This window comes from Bombus vosnesenskii, unplaced genomic scaffold (assembly GCF_011952255.1).
Source record: "Bombus vosnesenskii isolate JDL3184/JDL3185 unplaced genomic scaffold, Bvos_JDL3184-5_v1.1 scf7180000013666, whole genome shotgun sequence".
NCBI lineage: Eukaryota > Metazoa > Arthropoda > Insecta > Hymenoptera > Apidae > Bombus > Bombus vosnesenskii.
The window spans coordinates 4,666-22,088 of NW_022883174.1; the positions used below are offsets into that span (position 1 = coordinate 4,666).

Genomic DNA, 17,423 nt, shown 5'->3' on the forward strand with positions numbered 1-17,423 from the left:
GATGGAAACGTGGAAAAATCTGCACATCTTTTGTTCTATCTCCTCCTCTGCTTTGACAGTTAAAACTATTCCGTCGCGTTTCAACTTTTTTAAATGTGACTGGTGTCCGATATTAAGCGCCGTCCAACATTATGGAAAACTCCCCTTAAATGATGTCAAGTGTACATCTTTGTTATGCTTGCATCGTTTTCATAACTGACATGGGGTCCAATCTCTCGCCAATCGCTAGTCGCAGCATACGACGGGGGGCCTTCCACGCCGCACAAAACTCCAGCGTATGCTGGGCCGTGTCCTCGCACTCGCCGCAGTGGGGACAGGTGTTCGTCACCTCTCTTCCGATTTTCTGCAGGTATTCCCCGAATACTCCATGTCCTGCGAGCGCCTGGGTCATCCGGAAGGATAGCGGAGGCTCTCCGCGGTCATTCCAAAAAAATTCGGTAAGTGCCGCCGAAAGGCGACAGTGCCTTACCTTATATATGTGTTCCATCCTTGTCCAGGGGAATGCTAAACGTCTCTCTTTTCATACTGTAGAAAAAAAAATTTTTTTTTTTTACGTGGAGGAAATCTTCATAGACACCATGCACCACCCCCTGTGGGCCGGAAACACAGGGCGGCGGAAGGTAGTGCCGGATTCTTACCGGCTAAAACCTCCACTGCGGGGCGTAACCAGCGAGAGTCGATCGTCGGGGGCCCCCCTGCTCTGTGCTTAATAACACCAAGCACACCTTTACCAAGCACTCCCAGAAAGTACACCTACAACACAGCGCAAGGGAGATGGGGTGGGTATGTATGGTCTGGGCGCTTGCCTATTGTATATTACTTTCAAGAGAGATTTTGGCTTTTCCATCCCTTTGCAAATATATTTTGCAGGCCGATGATTCGAACTCCCGACGCGTCGTCTTCGGTTGTGAGCCTTAACGAGCGTAGCCGGCTGCCCCGCCGAGGTTTTAGTTGTTTGGAAAGTATTTGATTCATATAGCTCGACGAAACTCTGGCCCAAGCGATAGGTAAACAAACCAGACTGAGCTCAAGAACAGTCACAATACAAGCCGAAATACAAATACCTATGATATAGTCAGTTTTACGCGACACTGCTGTTGTGGAAGTAAACTCTAATCCTTTTTCCCTTTTATGGATATGATAAATGTATTATATTTTGTAATAGATGACGGTTTCAAAATTATATTTCATAAATAAACGATACTTCGATAGAAATTCAATAGAAATTCAAGAGTCTTCAAATGTGATTTTATCCCAAGCAATGTAATAATATTACGCCTAAAAGTAAATCGCATATTATAAACAAAAAAATTCAATTATAAGAAATGTTCACCTTGAATCAATATCTAATAAGGAAATACTTACAACTCTAAAAAACCTCCATGGTACGATATTTCCTAAAACACCGTGGCAGATGTAAAGCTATCTGTTCACGACCGTGGCTCCTGATATTCGTGTTTGGGCCAAAATCTTCATCGCGAGTCAGATTCGTTAAAGCACGGGAAGGGGTTAATGTGACAATGTATATCATAGTAAATATTCTAAATGCTTTAGAAGAAAGTTCCTTAATGATTTTACCGTTTATTAAATCAAAATCGAGAATGTTCTGGCTCAATTTTAATTTCAGGATAGTAGCTCAAGTAGCTATAAGGAATGTTTGAAGCGATATTTCATCATTAAATTGAAACATATTATGGAATCATGTTTTTTTCTAAGAGACTTCATAGCTCATAATAATTTAGTTATATATATAACTAAATATATATATTAAGTTAAAAAATACACTAAATTCTTCCAGAAACCATTTTTAGTATTAACGTTATGAAGAATTTTTATAATTTTCAATACGTAGGAAAACAAAAATTTTTAATACGTAAATTTTTACACATATTTTGCTTATTTTCTAGTAATTCATTAGAAAGACCTTAAGGCTCCCGACTCGAGGAAACGATCAGTTCATCTCCTAATGGAACGTATCAAATATAGGAGTGCCGCCCAATAGAGGGACAGGACGTGATATTTAATCCATTTGCGCCTATAAACGTAAAACAGCATTCATCGTTGTAACTATGCTTGTGCACATGTTAAACATTGCATCCCTTTGTTGAGTTACTAAGAGAGTAACAGATTTTTAAAAATTTCAATTTTTAGACATTTTTAAAAAATAACTAAAAATGCCTTCTTTCTTAAGCATCATAGTTATCCAATAAAATTAGACTATTAAACAGAAACAAGTCGTAACTTAAGATAGCAAATACTTTGCTTCCATTCTTTAAGCGTTATTTTGAAAACTATGAATTTGCATGAATATCCACTCTGTGGTTATACATTTTCTAGTAACATTCTTTCAAAAAATCTATGTCATGTATTTAAAGATGAAAAGGTTCTATGAACCAAGGAAAAGGAAATCAGAAAAGAGCCAAGTTTTTATTTCGTATTTTTATAAATTATTTCTTGTAAATTATCTTGAAGCTGCCCTGCGTAACTTATTTTCGCTATGTCCGATGTTAGGTGTCATTCTATGTTCTTTTAAAATCAATAACCAACGTTTAATGATTGTTTAATCTAAATATTATGACAATTTTATTTATCTTATTTCTTTACTTTGATTTCTACCGTAGTTGACCTGTAATTAACGCAAAATAAACAAAAGAAGACATTATTTCTTTTGTGTATCTAAGGAAAACCATAAGTGTCGACTAATAGGGAAACTCCCCCTAGACCGATTTCATTCCTCCCAACAACGTCCAAAAAACTTATAAAAAGTTGTGAAGTTATTGAAAAAAGTATTTGAAAATAGGGCGTGAAAGATAATCACTGAAAGAAGTTTAATTCCATCGGATCAATTTGGCTTCAGGAATAAATACGCCACGAAAAAGTACATAAGGTAACAAACAAGATCATCGTTCTCTATACGGTAGAGTTTGGCGTGAATTACGTATAAACGATATAGCACTACAATGTGCAACAGATAATGCTGTTCTCTATGCAAGAACATTGGGATGAAGTTTTTGATAATTAAATTATAATTTTTCTTAAAGATATTAGATTTTAACTTTAATAATTTGCTTTGATAATTAATAAAACAATTGAGTGCGATATATTTTAAAGCACGGCACGGCACATAGACGCACGTCACAATTTTCACACTCATCGCGCGATAGCGTTTTTCAAATTGCTCTTCGTTTTCTATTTTGAAGCGACATTTTCTGGTTGAAGATTCTAAAAAGTTATACGGATACGGATCGGCATATTTATTTTAATAGAAAGACACATGATATCTGACACTGGTGTATCAGGAACAATGACTATATATTCTGCTCGTATATTGTTAACATTGTTATAAAACGTTGCGAGGACAAGAAAAGTGGGAAGCAAGACAAATGAAAAAGATGAATTAGTTCAAACGTTGAGCGAATGAGTCAGTAGACTGAACCACTATAGTGGCGCGTCGTACCTAAGTGGTTAAGGATATTTTATTGTAGATTTCTTGGCAATATATCGTATGTCATACGTCTTCTCACCTGTACTTTGATGGTAAACACTAACGATTGCGCAATTATCGTATAGGCAATGTGTCACAGGAAATCAGAATTCTCAGAGAAATTGTCCACAAGAGCCTGCTTCGATTTATTTATAGATTACTATCTTATAGATTTCGTAAAACGAATTATGATAGCCTGCGACGTTAGGAAAGATAACAATTAATATATAATTTCAGATGAAAAACTTGTCATTAATAAATTATAAGTTTACGTATCTTTCAATTTGTCTGTAAATATTGGCTTGGCAACTGAGAGATTGCGGATTTTGCCATTAGGTGGTATTGACGAAATCCGCAATCACTTAGTTGCGAACTTCAGCTAGGATCGAGTTTTAGTCCTTTTCGATTATTTTAGTAGAATCATCTTGTCAATAAAATATCTGAAATAAAATAGTTGTTACGATGTTTAGAGGGTGAAGTAAATCTCTGCTTGAGCTCAATTTTCTTGATTACATTTACAAAAATATGAATAAATTCGGAAGTTTATCGTACTCGTATACTAGGACAATTTTTAATTAAATATATCCAAATTCTAATTTCATAAAAATGAAGCCATTTTCGCAGATAAAGTAACTTCCTGTTGATTGTTTGTTCATACCCAGTCTATAATTAGCCACGTTCAAGTATACTTGACAAATTTTTAGACTCGCTTGTTTGGAAACTAAACCACGGACGAAAAATTTGTATCTTATATTCTCTTACTATCTTTTCACATGGAACCATCGCATGGTCGTCTGTAAAGATTATTCGACCGAATCCTGTGTACTGAACAAGATGCAAACAGTTCCCATACTATTGAACTTTAAAACAATTGATTTTAAAAAGATCTGGTAAGTGCCGCCGAAAGGCGACAGTGTCTTACCATTTATATGTATGTTCCACCCTTGTATACGGGAGTGTTAAACGTCTCTCCTTTCATACTAGAAAAAAAAATTTTTTTTTTTTTTACGTGGAGGAAATCTTCATAGACACCTTTACCACCCTTGGCACAGATGGGCGGAAGGTAGTGCCGGATTCTTACCGGCTAAAACCTCCAAACCTGGACAGTAGACCGACCAGTGTTGTGCGAGTTGATCGTCGAGCCCCTGTGTGCTTAACACGAAGCCCGTTCAACCAAGTACTCCCAGAAAGTACATCCCACAGCACATGCAAGTGTCGGGCTTGGCCACTTGCCTGCTTGTATACACATAGTAAGAGAAGAAATTTTAAAACCCTTTTTAAAGGTACAATATGCCGAGGATTCGAGAACTCGCGACGCGTCGTCTTTCAGTTCTGGGCTTTAAGGAGCTGGCTGCCCAGCCGAACTTCTAGCTGATTGGAAAGTATTTGATTCTTAATGTGGCAATGTATATCATAGGAAGTATTCTAATTAGCCTCTCGAAACAGATGTACTTTTTTCATAGCCCTCTCAAAATACAAGGGGCAAAGGTAAATAATTCCCTTAATTAAAACTATTATTATTAAATCTATTATGAAGCTGTTAATAATATATTTTTGCTGCCATTATATTTCTTGTAGTATGGGCAGAGTTGAGGGGCAAGGAGATGATCCTGAGTGCCCTATGTAATGAGGAAAATTTAGTTTTGGGCGATGTGCAAAGGTAAGGTCAGAATCTAACGGTTCACTGTCAGGTAGCGTGGAATGACGTGGGTTTGGATATGACTGTTGTCACAACAGCATCGTCACCGAACTTCACTGGTTCATCGTCCTCAGATCAGTCAACATATCTTCGTTAGTTGTCATCCTTAGATAAGTCAACATCTTCTTGCCTGATTGTCCATCTTTAGATCAGTCATCTGTTTAACTTATATCTATACGCACCTGGCGTGACTGTCTATGTCGACAAAGTTGCTGGAATAAAGTGTACGTTGTAACCTGTTATTCTCAGTGTTATAATCAATTCAACTACCTCTATTGGCCTGAACGAAATAGAGAATCGATCATTTCGTGACGTCGATTGTCTAATTGTAACGAGAATTTACGACGCGAACGATCGATCAGTAACTATAAGATATAATTTATCATTATCTACAGTAAAACAATATTGCATTCGAAAAGATAATGTGACAATTTATTTTAAATTCATTAATTCATATTTACTGTACGACAGAAGTTAATTCAAAGCACAACTACCTTTGGAAATATTTAAATTTCTGCCATCGGTAGTTTTTGTTGCGGTAAATTTTTCATTAAAGAATATCATCTAATGCGATATATTTTAACTAAATTTAAACGTGTCTTTGCAAACCATGTACCTGTTAATAGTCTCTCTCCATGTGTTTATATGACATAAATATTAATACAGTGGATTATAAATATTACATTGTCCGGAAAGTTTCTTTCGTTTTATAAGGAAATAATAGAGCCACAACGTTTTTTGCTTTATATTTATTTATTGAATTACGTATAAATGATGTATGTTCTAACAGAACCAAATGAATTTTAATTTATATGTAAAAATTCCCAAGTCCCTCCATTCCAATATGTCACATTAATAACTTAATTATTGTATTTGTTGTTTCAGGTGAGTAACATTGAAATTTATTCTGGACATCTCGTTGATCACGTCGGATTGAAATAACTAAGACATAACTAAAGGTATTGTCGTTATTAGTACGTTTATTTATTGTTATATCAATAATTTTATTACAGTAATAGGACGTTTGATATATTGATTGATAATATTTATAAAAATATTATAGGAATGCTAAAGGCAAAATACGAAAAGTTCAGAATTATGAACATAGCGTACAGTTAAAATGTTCTGCAGCAGTAATCGATAATTATGTGGAAGTAATAGTTAAGAAATTTATTTCATTCGATATCTAAGACCAAATAACAATACTTCTTAAATTATAGCAGCGATATCGAATATGAAATTGTTTTCAATTCAATTACCAACTAAAATTATAGTAAAATAAATATAGATAATAATAATAAAGAAATATAGAGAGATAAAATATATGTAATAAAAAAGTTAGTAGCATCTCCAAAATATTTATTGTGAAAAATCTATTGACTAAGTACAACTGTGATACAGAGAAACACTGCTGCAGGGCACAATTTTTTCTTCTCTAGGTCTTGGCTGATTTTGTGTACTATCCGATGAATTTGTTCTGTTGGATGTCGCTTCCGAAAACCAGATTGATAATCTGACGTTATTTTCGAATCCTCGAAAAAAGAATGAAGTCGTCCGATTAGCATATTCTGAAAGAGTTTGGATAAATTTGACGGAAGAGCGATTGGTCCATTTGAATTTGCTGGATGGATTGGCTTCCTTGGTTTAAGAATAAGAGTAATACGTGATAATTTCTAAAGCTTTGAATAATATTTAAGCCGAAGGACTGCGTTAAATATGATAATAAATATGACAAGTCCTTAAGGGGATGTCCTGAATTAGAATGTTCTAAAATAGCGTCTTTTTGTGATATTTGTTAGAAGGGAAAGAAAGAAACAAAGTTATTGAATTTCGAGGTATGGTTTTCTATATATTTAACGAGTACAAAAAATGTTGTTAAGTAAAAAGAAAAATTATAATAGATTTCTAAGCCTATTTCATGGGCTGCAGTTTTCAATCGGCGTGAAAGATCCACCTTGCAATCCTTGACTGAAACGAAAAACCAAAAAAGGATTAAGTTATTCTATATATATTTTTCTTCTCGATGAATTAAAAAAGTTCGTCAAGAAGTTTATTTAAATAATCGTTATAGCACCTTAAAGTCTATTTTTTCTTTTTAAAAAACACATTTTTTTTAACCCGTCAAAATTTGTAATTTCACGCTATTTTCTGCCTTCTTTTTAGTTCTGCAGTCTGCTACAAGTAGTATACCAATAACTAATTTTTTCTACGTTAGTTTTACTCATATTGTTAAGAACGATGTAAATAAAATAATAAGAAGAGCCTATCACAAGGGACGTTGGAACGTGTACGCAAATGAATAGTTAATTGCATGAAAATTCTTAATTAAACTCTTTGCATTAAATACTTTCACGTGACATTTCTTTTCTATAAGAAACATTTGAATTGATACTAAATAAATAAGGGTTTAGCGTGGATAATGATTCTGATGTAACTATTTTCATTCCTACAACTCATATGTTATTTGCAATTGTTTTTAAAATGATTTCGAAAGTTAATAGAAAGTTGTATACTTTTTTATTTTATTTTCTGATTCGAATTTCTACAAAATTTGTTAAAGGAATTATCGTTTTTGTCGAAACTGAAAGGTTAAAATATAGCATACATATCTGTATTTATCATATTTCTTAATTATTTTACTATTACTTTATATTACATTTCAATGTTTGTATTAGACATCTTTAAATTAATTGTAAAATGCTATTACTGAAATATTCATTGCTGTTCTGCAGACATATTCAATTGTAAAATGAATAAAGCACGACTTGATCTTGTCTAATCTTTTTTTTCTCTATTTCTTTCTACAAATTTAATTTTTTTTCCCCATCCAACTGGCGTCTACTGATTTTCAATTACAATTCAGGTATCTACATACCCTTCTCACAGCGGTCAAATGTATTGCTTTTGAGTTGCGATTATATCGTGACAGTTTACTTGCCGTGTAAAATATAACAGGTCTCGTTCCTATAGCTATATGTTGAGTTAGCAACTAAGTCACTTAGTTGCCAACTCGATAGTATCGAAAAGCTTCTTTTTGAGATTGCTTCGGGAGGAAAGCCCTTGTTTCTGAGTGCTCTCGCTCTACAGAAGTTTTATGCCTTTTGTATTATTGCAATGTTTCTTTTTCATGTTCCCGTTTAGGATGCATGAAAAAGTTAAATAATTAATTTCCAAAACCGCTTATCGAAACATTTTTCGGTTTACATCTAAACAATTTTACCACAATTCGTTTTCCTTTCCTCTGATAAATATTTAAAAAATTGACTATCTGCGATGTTTTCTATTACTTGATGACGATATTTTATTTGATAATGAACGAACATGTTGGGTTGACAAATTCGAGATATTCTTCGCTATTCTAATAAAGCTGAGCAAATCGATGTACTATAGAAAAAGTATCTTTTAATTAATAAGATGAATCATACCGACTAAGCAAACCATACTCTATTCTTTGTACTATTTCAGTATGAGGCACTATTCCAACTGGCAAGCTTGCTTGCGATAGAACAAAAATCACTATGTGTTAGCCTGAGAATATTAACAATAATATTCGTTTCCGTTCACTCGCTTGGCAATTAATAATATTAAGGTGCGATAATAAATAAATATACACACATATTAGATTGACAACTAAGTGATTGCGGATTTTGTCAATACCACTTAATGACAAAACCCGCAATCACTAAGTTGCCAACCCATATAACTATATACAACGTTGATTCGTAAAAGGTAAATTGATCATTTCGTCAGCGATTAAAAATTATGGATCAATAATTACGGAATACACAGAAATATTCATGAAATTTCTCTTCCTGACGAAATTTTCCTTCTCGGTTTTGCCCATAACATACATAATGTACGTTAAATCGTTTTCTCTTCCTTCGTTGCTCTATTTCTTCCTCCTCTTCTTCATCCAGAAGTATCACTATCGTAGCTAACTGTAAGTCTTCGATTAAAAATGACATTTTGTTGTATGTTCTTTTATAATGTTTGATTTCCAACTGAGTGACACATTTATCCCGAGCACGTTCCGGACGATCGTGCAGAAATATTAACGCATAAACGCCCGGTCACGGAACGGACGCGGCACGGTTGTGTATAAATCGACCTTAATTCTGCTTAGGCGACACCGGAAGTAAGGACAAGTTACGCGCCACGAAATCACGATACGTCGGATGCGTCGACACACCTCGATTGTCGACATAGCGCGACATTGAGAGATTGGCGAAATAAATTCTTATTTCTTATTCTGTTTGCAAAATGATACTTTAAACATAATTTTTTATTGGATGAAAGTCAATTATGTTAAGAATCTTAATATATAGTGTATCTTATAATATATAATAATAATGTACCTTTACATTTTAGATTAATTTTTACATTAATTTTCATACTCGTATGTATGATTTAATAGACATTTAAAACATCTTTTCAAATGATTAAAATTTGTTCATATATTGCAAATTTTATAATCGTTGTTGTATAGTTATTGGATAATTGTACAATTTCGTTATATAGAGGAACGTAGCTTAATTAGAAATATTTGATAAAAGTTTATGCAATTAATCTTTTGGTTAAAAGTTTATTAAAACCAAAGCAGGAATTCTTACATTTTCCTTTGGTGTAGATGATTAGATAAAGGAAGAATGTATTTGGAAAACTATGGTAAAAATGTTCAATACAATAATTTATTAAATACATAATATAGGATATTATTTATAATTATACATAATACATATAATAATAAGTAAACAGATACTATCAATGTTATAGATTCTTTTGGAAAGTATTTGTACTAGTAGTGTCTTCCATAAATTAGGTGATCATCTGTTTGATAATTTAAGGATGCGCATCTGTTTCGGTTACAACAATAAAAGTTCCTTTTCAAATTACTAATGAAATTATGACAAACAATGCTAGAAATTAAAAATATACGTGTACCTATATCTAACTGTTTATAAGAAGGTGGAATGCCTGCCAAATATTTTTTCAACACATTAAATGCTGCATTTGTACAGTAAAAATGTTATTCGATGTAACTTGTTATTATATTGACTAGCTTGAAAGGCAGTGCGCACATTATATCTAGTTTTATATTTCAGAGGTTGCGGTTACATATTGCTTTTATGTTCGGCGATGACGGCATTGTAATTCAACTGAAATAGATCCAAGAATATGTATTAGTCGGTCAGAATTCAGAACACCTATAGATGATTAAAGCGTTCCTGGAATATTTATTATCACACGTAAATACATTATTCATGAAATAGTTACTACTTCATAGCATTTTAACTAATGCCATTAAATCGATTCATTAACTTCTTCGGTGTAGCTTCATATTGCAAAAATAATTCTTGGTCTTAATCGTTTTCTCTATCATAAAGAGCAAATGAAAAAATAATATTTGTAATAAAAATACAAATATTATTTCGATAATCGGAGATTATACAATAAAAAAAATGTTATACTATGTATAACTTTTTGTTAAAATTGAAAGTGTTAAAATGCAATTTTTGCATGTGTCTTAATACGGCCTCTATCTTTTTCAAATTCCTCCATTCCTTTTTCATTTATCTAACTAAAAGCAGTTTTATAGCACAGTTACAAATTTTTCACGCTTCATGTAATAGCGACGAGTAGACTTTGGATTTTAATGCATTTATACGAAATTCAATGTAAAAATACATATTTTTAAAGCAGAGTACTCGTCATAATCTTTACTAGATAAATTAGTAGGCAGTAAAAATTAGTAGATGAAATTTACATAAAAATTAGCAATCTGATAATAACATTTACGCTCCTATCTACAGAAAAACTAACATCGTTAGTTACTTTCCGATATAATTGTATAATATTATCAGAAGTATTGTTGTTAAATAGGTTTTGGAGTTGGATATTTAATTAATTCACATAGATTCAGTTTTTATATTCTGTATTTCACCACCATGTACAACCATATGAACACATCGGATACACTCGGGCAATTAACCCGTGGCGGACGCCAAAAACAAAAGAGCGTCGTTAGAAGTCGTACCAACTTTACATGTAGGAACTAATGATCATACCAACCTAATATTTTTCTGAACAAATATTTCAGTTCATTTCTACTGTTAGGTAACTCCCTGTATACACGGTTTATTGATTGAACCAATTTAGAAAATTTAGATCGAAATGTTTACCTAACAGAACTTCCGAAACAGACAATTTACATAGAAGCTACGCAATAAATCGCTTCGTTTAAAACAAACGAGTTCCAAGGAACGCGTGATCGCTATATTTATCGCAATCACCTGAAGAGATCGAAGGTTGTCTCTAATAGTTTTTGCCGTGTTTTTTAACACTAGAATTACCGGTATTTGAGACGTAGCTATCTCTACCAAAGCCAGTCGAAATGACTGGTCTTTAAAAAATACGTGATAGTAGAATATTTTTATATTTATCGATTTATTATTATTTTACAAAAGGAACTCCATGTTATGAGATCATAAAAACAACTTTAATAATAACAATAAGTACAATAATGAAGAATATTCTGTACCAAAACTTTTGGTAACCTTTGGTAACAAGAATGTTAAAATAAATTTCCATTGGTAAATATAAGAAGTATAATATAATAATATAATAATAAGAGTAATAAGCGTAATAGAATAAATAAAATACAAATATAACTTATATTATTAGGTACAGAATTTCTCATTCATCACACTTCGTACAAACGTAAACATTCTTCTGCCTGCATTTTCCGCATACATATTTTTTACAAAGATTGCAACTGGTGGTGGTCTTATTATTATTACAGTACCCTATCTGACACCATTTGCGTGAATAAGGTGAGTTCGGATCTCAGATGCTCTATGATGTTCTATCCGTGATTTTTCATTGTCAGCGGCAAGCTCATCTGCTAATTGAAACATAAAATCTTTTCTGGATATCTGCTCACATGTGCTCTTTTTTATCTAAAATCCAGGCAATTATACCAGCTAAATCTAAAATATTAAAAAATGCTTGAAGACTTTACGCTATGTTTTTTCCCATTTTGTCTGCTATATCTATCCCAAATTTTGTTTTATTATAAAATTCCACCGTCTCAGGTAGGTCCTTTTCGCTTTTTCCTAAATAAGGAAATCTATTTACAACATACTTTGTTTGAACATCGGATGCTAACGAAAATTTAATTCCGAATTTGTCGGGTTTATTATATAACTCTATGCTGGTTATAGTCATATCTTTTGAAACATAGGCAATGAATACTGATTACGTTGATCTAGTCATCGTTGACTCGCATTGCTTATTTAATAGCGGTTTGTATGACCCGAATCAGGAACGTAGATTGTCGCCCTTATTATGCAGCTCGCGTTGCTTAACACTGTTAGGGTTATGAAGAATAGTCTACACGGTACAATCAGTTTCTTGACTCTGTGAAAGAACGTTGAGATTTTTATTGCATTTTAAAACGTGATTGATATCGAATGATACATTTCTGATAAATGTATTCTTAATTAGTTAGAATATAAAAAAAATATATGTAGTTAGTCTTTTCAATATCGAGTTTGTTGTCAGCCTGTGAGAAAAAATAATTTTATTAGTTATGAACAGTTAATTATAAATCGGAAATGATAACAACACATAAGAAAGATAGAAAAGTCTGACTAATATGTATTTTTACTGATAGACAGTTTCGAAAGAAACGGAAGTTTTATAAAATTCAAAACCTATGGCTTCGTTAGATGTGTGTTTTTTCGTTATAAATTTTAAGTACTTCAAGCAGACTCTATTACATGCTATTAATTTTAAACAACTGAAAATTGTCAATTTATAAATGTCTTGTTTAATTTAGTTCTCCCAGAATAAATACAAATTAATACTTGTGTGTACGAAAAACACATGAATCGTACAATTTAAACGTTCTGTCCAAAATTAAATTATATTCGATTCGTATGGTTTCGTCTCTGCTCTTCTGTTACTTCTCGATGAAAAATATTTATGTCAATGATTTATTACGATAGATACATGAAACTAAAATGTATTATTTATGAAATACCATCCTTTAATTTTCAAATTATTATTATATCAAATGTTCTTTGTATTCCATTGTATTCTTTTAATGTCAAATGCATACCAAATTGAAAAACTGTAATTTCTTCAATGTAATGCATATCTTTCGTGCAAATATAGTAATTATTGGTATAAGTTATCAATCTTTAGTATTTGCTATTAAGGGACTACATATACTTAAAAAAAGTACATTCAACACTAATTATAAGAAATCGACTATCACTTATTTGCATATATTTTATATTATACAGAGTGGTTGGTAACTGGTGGTACAAGCGAAAATTTTCTTTTTTAATTTTTCCATCGAGACAACGATCTACAGTGAGATCCGTTATAACGAGACGCGATAAAGTGCACGCGCACCGAGCGAAAATTCAAAGTCGATTTTCTCGAAAACAAAGCCTCAAACGAAAAACTTTTATCGCTCTTCGCGATACAATGGTCATTTGACATTCTAATCGCACATTATTATATAATGATTCCTGTAATAAAACTCAAATTATGTATCGAAAAATTCTGACAAAAAAGTATTTAAAATTACTTAATTATTTATAAGCATAAAATAACTTTCAAAAAATTAATTCAGTAAATTCTACGATATTTCTGATATCACTTTTGAAAACATTGTTTTAAGGATAATTTAATGTTCAATGTCTTGAAATAGCTTCGCTATTTAAAAGATTTGTATCATGAAAGTAAGGATGTGGCTACTACAAAAATTGTACTTTTTAATTTTTAATTACTAATTGTATACATGTTACCTATAAAAATAAAAGAAAAAGAGTAAAAGAAAATTATCATTATACGTGTGATATTTCTGGTATTAATTTCCAATAAATATATAACAATAATTAGCAGAAAATTATGGTATGTAAATTATTGTAAATGAAAAAAATATAGATGCAACAAGGAAAGTCATACTAAATTTTTACCAGTATCTGTTTCTAGCGTCAATACCCCATTGAGTGATTCTATAATAATTAAACAAAAGACGGCTATGTTGTCAAATATAATATCATAAATTTTACATCTTGAATATCATCGTACGAAGTGCAATTCTTAATATTTGAAAGCCACAAGTAAAAAACGTCATAAGTCACATTTCCTTTTATCTTTTTATTTTATCTTTATCTTTTAAAATTATCTTTTTATTTTATTCTGGGATTAAATCTCGTATTTTTTCACCCTCTTGAACATTTAAAAAATATAAATAACATTAGCAGAGAGAGAGAGAGAGAGAGAGAATAAGAGAAATTAAAGTAATCATGCATTTTCAAAAGGCTTGTATCTTGGAATGTATCAGGTTATTCCCGTTTTTTCATTTTTTCATATTAAAATATTTCTTCTTAACCATCAAGCGACATAAAAATCAACGAATCAACAAAAATCATATTTTTATCGTATGTTATTTATTTTTTCTGTATAAAAAGTTGAAGGTTCCTATAGAATAATAACTTTAATATCAAATGCAAAAAATCATAAAGTTTGAAGGATGATTACTTTCTAACAGTTTTACTCTGAATTGTTCGTTATTTTATCAGATTGTCGAACGGTTAAATAAAAAGCGAAGGCGCTTTTTCTGCTTTTCTTCTCTCATACCACATGCACATTAAACGGAATTTCGAATTCCGCGATCGTTAAAATTAGACGTTGACGAGGTGCGAGTGTTCGCATCGGAACATCTCGTACGGAATTCGAAACATGCGAACCGATCGCTTTGGTCGCCCTCTATGCGTTGAATACGTCGGGGCTAAGGGTCTGCCACAAATCCGAAATAGAAGTGAAATTTCTCTGCCGCATGTCGCAACGGCTACGGCGATTCACGTGTTTCGAGAAATTAATCTTTGTACGGTAATTTAAGCTGACAAGCATTTACAACGAAAGTTGCTGCGCTATCAGGTAACTGTAGCTAACCAGTTGGAGCTGGTCGCTGCGGATGCGATCACCAGGGGTTTGGAAATTGCTCTGACTTGTTATTTGAGATCCTCGGTAGACGAATTAAGGGTTCGATCTAATTAGAAGAAGCGAAAAGTTGTTTCGCTAGGGATTCGATTTTCTATTACAACTGGAAATTAGCTTTTGGAATTAGCTTAACTGAAGATAAAAATGATGAGAAATTTATAAATACATAGATTGCAAATTAGCTTGTATAATTTATAATTTATATTATGAAAAATTTGAAGATTACAGGAAAAAAACATGATAAGTACATTTTTGTTGATTTCCTGATTTTAATGTCACTTTATGACTAAAAGGGGATTTTGATATATTGTATAAACCATAATATTTATGTCGTGGTAGATGTCTTTCGTACGATTAGTTATGCGTTTATAATGATCAATGAAAGTGTTGGCACAGATTGACTTGTTTTGTAAACTTTTATACGAATTCGTTAAAAAAGATGCAACTGTTTGTTTAACTTTTTTGTAAAATATAAGAAGTGGTTTTACGATATTTATAAACTTCTATTCTGAGTAATTCTTGTAAGGAATTTCTGTTTCTATAACGATTTCTATTTTCATTCTTATGCACATTGTTTCTAGATTAATTATTTACAAAACTTTATTATTTCCGAGACAGTCCTAGAATCGTTTCTTGTATCGATTTTATAGTAATTGAAACATTACGTTTCTATAAAAACAGTTCAATATACAAGTATCTTTTATCATTTAGTTTTATACTTTAGAATGGAAAGTTATGTTGCCAAAGAATTATATAAGGCATCGTATGTTTTACGAATTTACTCAGCATTTTATAAGAAAGTCTAGCGCATGCATATACCTAGTGTATGTCTTTATCGTTGTTCGTTACTATTAGGTTGGCAACTAAGAGATTGCGGATCTTGTCATTAGGTGGTAATGACAAAATCCGCAGTCATTTAGTTGCCAACCCATTAAAATAGTTAGAAATGGGAGGAATCAGTCAGGTTTAAAAATATGATTGACAGAGCTTCGTAGAAGGCAAAGATATAACTGTTAAAACAAGTAATATGCGAATATTATGGCAAGCAGTATTTCAAACGTTATGAAGAGGCTGGAAAAATGTATGTTTAGTCCCAAAACCAAAAAGGAAAGGATATTTGTAAGATGATTTGATTGATAATATAACAATATATAAAAATTTGAAGTTGCATCTTTTAAAAAAAATGGATAATATGGTTTGGCGTGTTCTTTCTCTGAAATTTTGATTTTTTACAACAGTGTGGTTTTTACACTTTGCAGAATTTTATTGTAATATTTTAAATTCTTGCATACATCGGTGATTTTAACTAGCATTGTATTTTTCTTTTTATATATTTTTGTTTATATTACATTTTATATATACTATTTACATTTTCAATATATTTTGATTGAAATATTTACTTGAAATATGATACTTGTTAAAATCTTATGACGTTGTTGGTTATGAAATATAATTTATGTGAAGCGTGACAAAACGAGTGAAAAAGAGAGACGTTTCATGTATACAACTTGAAATGAAGATAAATCCTCTTTGTAATTTGATCTGTTATATCATTATTTATGAAATTGTAAACAAAACATTTGTATTATGTTGCAGCCTTTGAAACATGTGTATAGAATGATTAATTATTTTTTTTTACATCTCTATTGTGTATCTAACATTTTAAGAAAAATAACCAGTGAACTACAAAACTAATGAAAACAAATTATTAATAGTTTTTGCTGAATAATACCTTAGGAAATTTTACTGCCTTATAAATAGGATAAAATTTCCAAGGTATTAAAGAAAGAAGTGATTTCATATATGAATTTTGTATCCAAATTGATTTAAACTTAATAATCGATAAAAACCGAACCAAATTTTGAGTTTAATAATTCAAATAAACCAATAATTGTGAACACTTTTGTTAAATCAATGGTAAAAGATTTATATAATCTACCCAAAACCGAAGTTTTCGTTTACGTAACAGCTGTTAGATAACTTCAATACAAGTGACGAAAGAAAAAAAGAAATCAATAAATTTATTGATATATTTGTACTATTTGTTTCTGTATTATTATTATAACATATTTATATTATTATTATGAATAATAATAATAATGTCTTTATTATTACATTATTATTATTATGTAATATTATTGCTTAAATTTCACTTGGAATCAATTTTAAAAATATTATTATGTAATACTAATTTTTTTACAAAACGTTAACTACAAGATCTAG

At 31.4% G+C, this 17,423-nt stretch overlaps 1 long non-coding RNA gene and 2 other non-coding genes across 3 annotated transcripts; 1 reads left to right on the forward strand and 2 right to left on the reverse strand.

Annotated features, from left to right (window-relative positions):
* Positions 1 to 426: 426 nt before the first annotated feature.
* LOC117238870 lies at positions 427 to 531 on the reverse strand. The gene has a single exon (XR_004494283.1). It is a non-coding gene; the product is annotated as a U6atac minor spliceosomal RNA (small nuclear RNA).
* A 3,832-nt stretch (positions 532 to 4,363) lies between these two features.
* LOC117238872 lies at positions 4,364 to 4,470 on the reverse strand. The gene has a single exon (XR_004494285.1). It is a non-coding gene; the product is annotated as a U6atac minor spliceosomal RNA (small nuclear RNA).
* A 2,021-nt stretch (positions 4,471 to 6,491) lies between these two features.
* On the forward strand, positions 6,492 to 7,977 carry LOC117238869. The gene is made up of 2 exons (XR_004494282.1): positions 6,492 to 7,018; positions 7,347 to 7,977. It is a non-coding gene; the product is annotated as an uncharacterized LOC117238869 (long non-coding RNA).
* Positions 7,978 to 17,423: the final 9,446 nt, after the last annotated feature.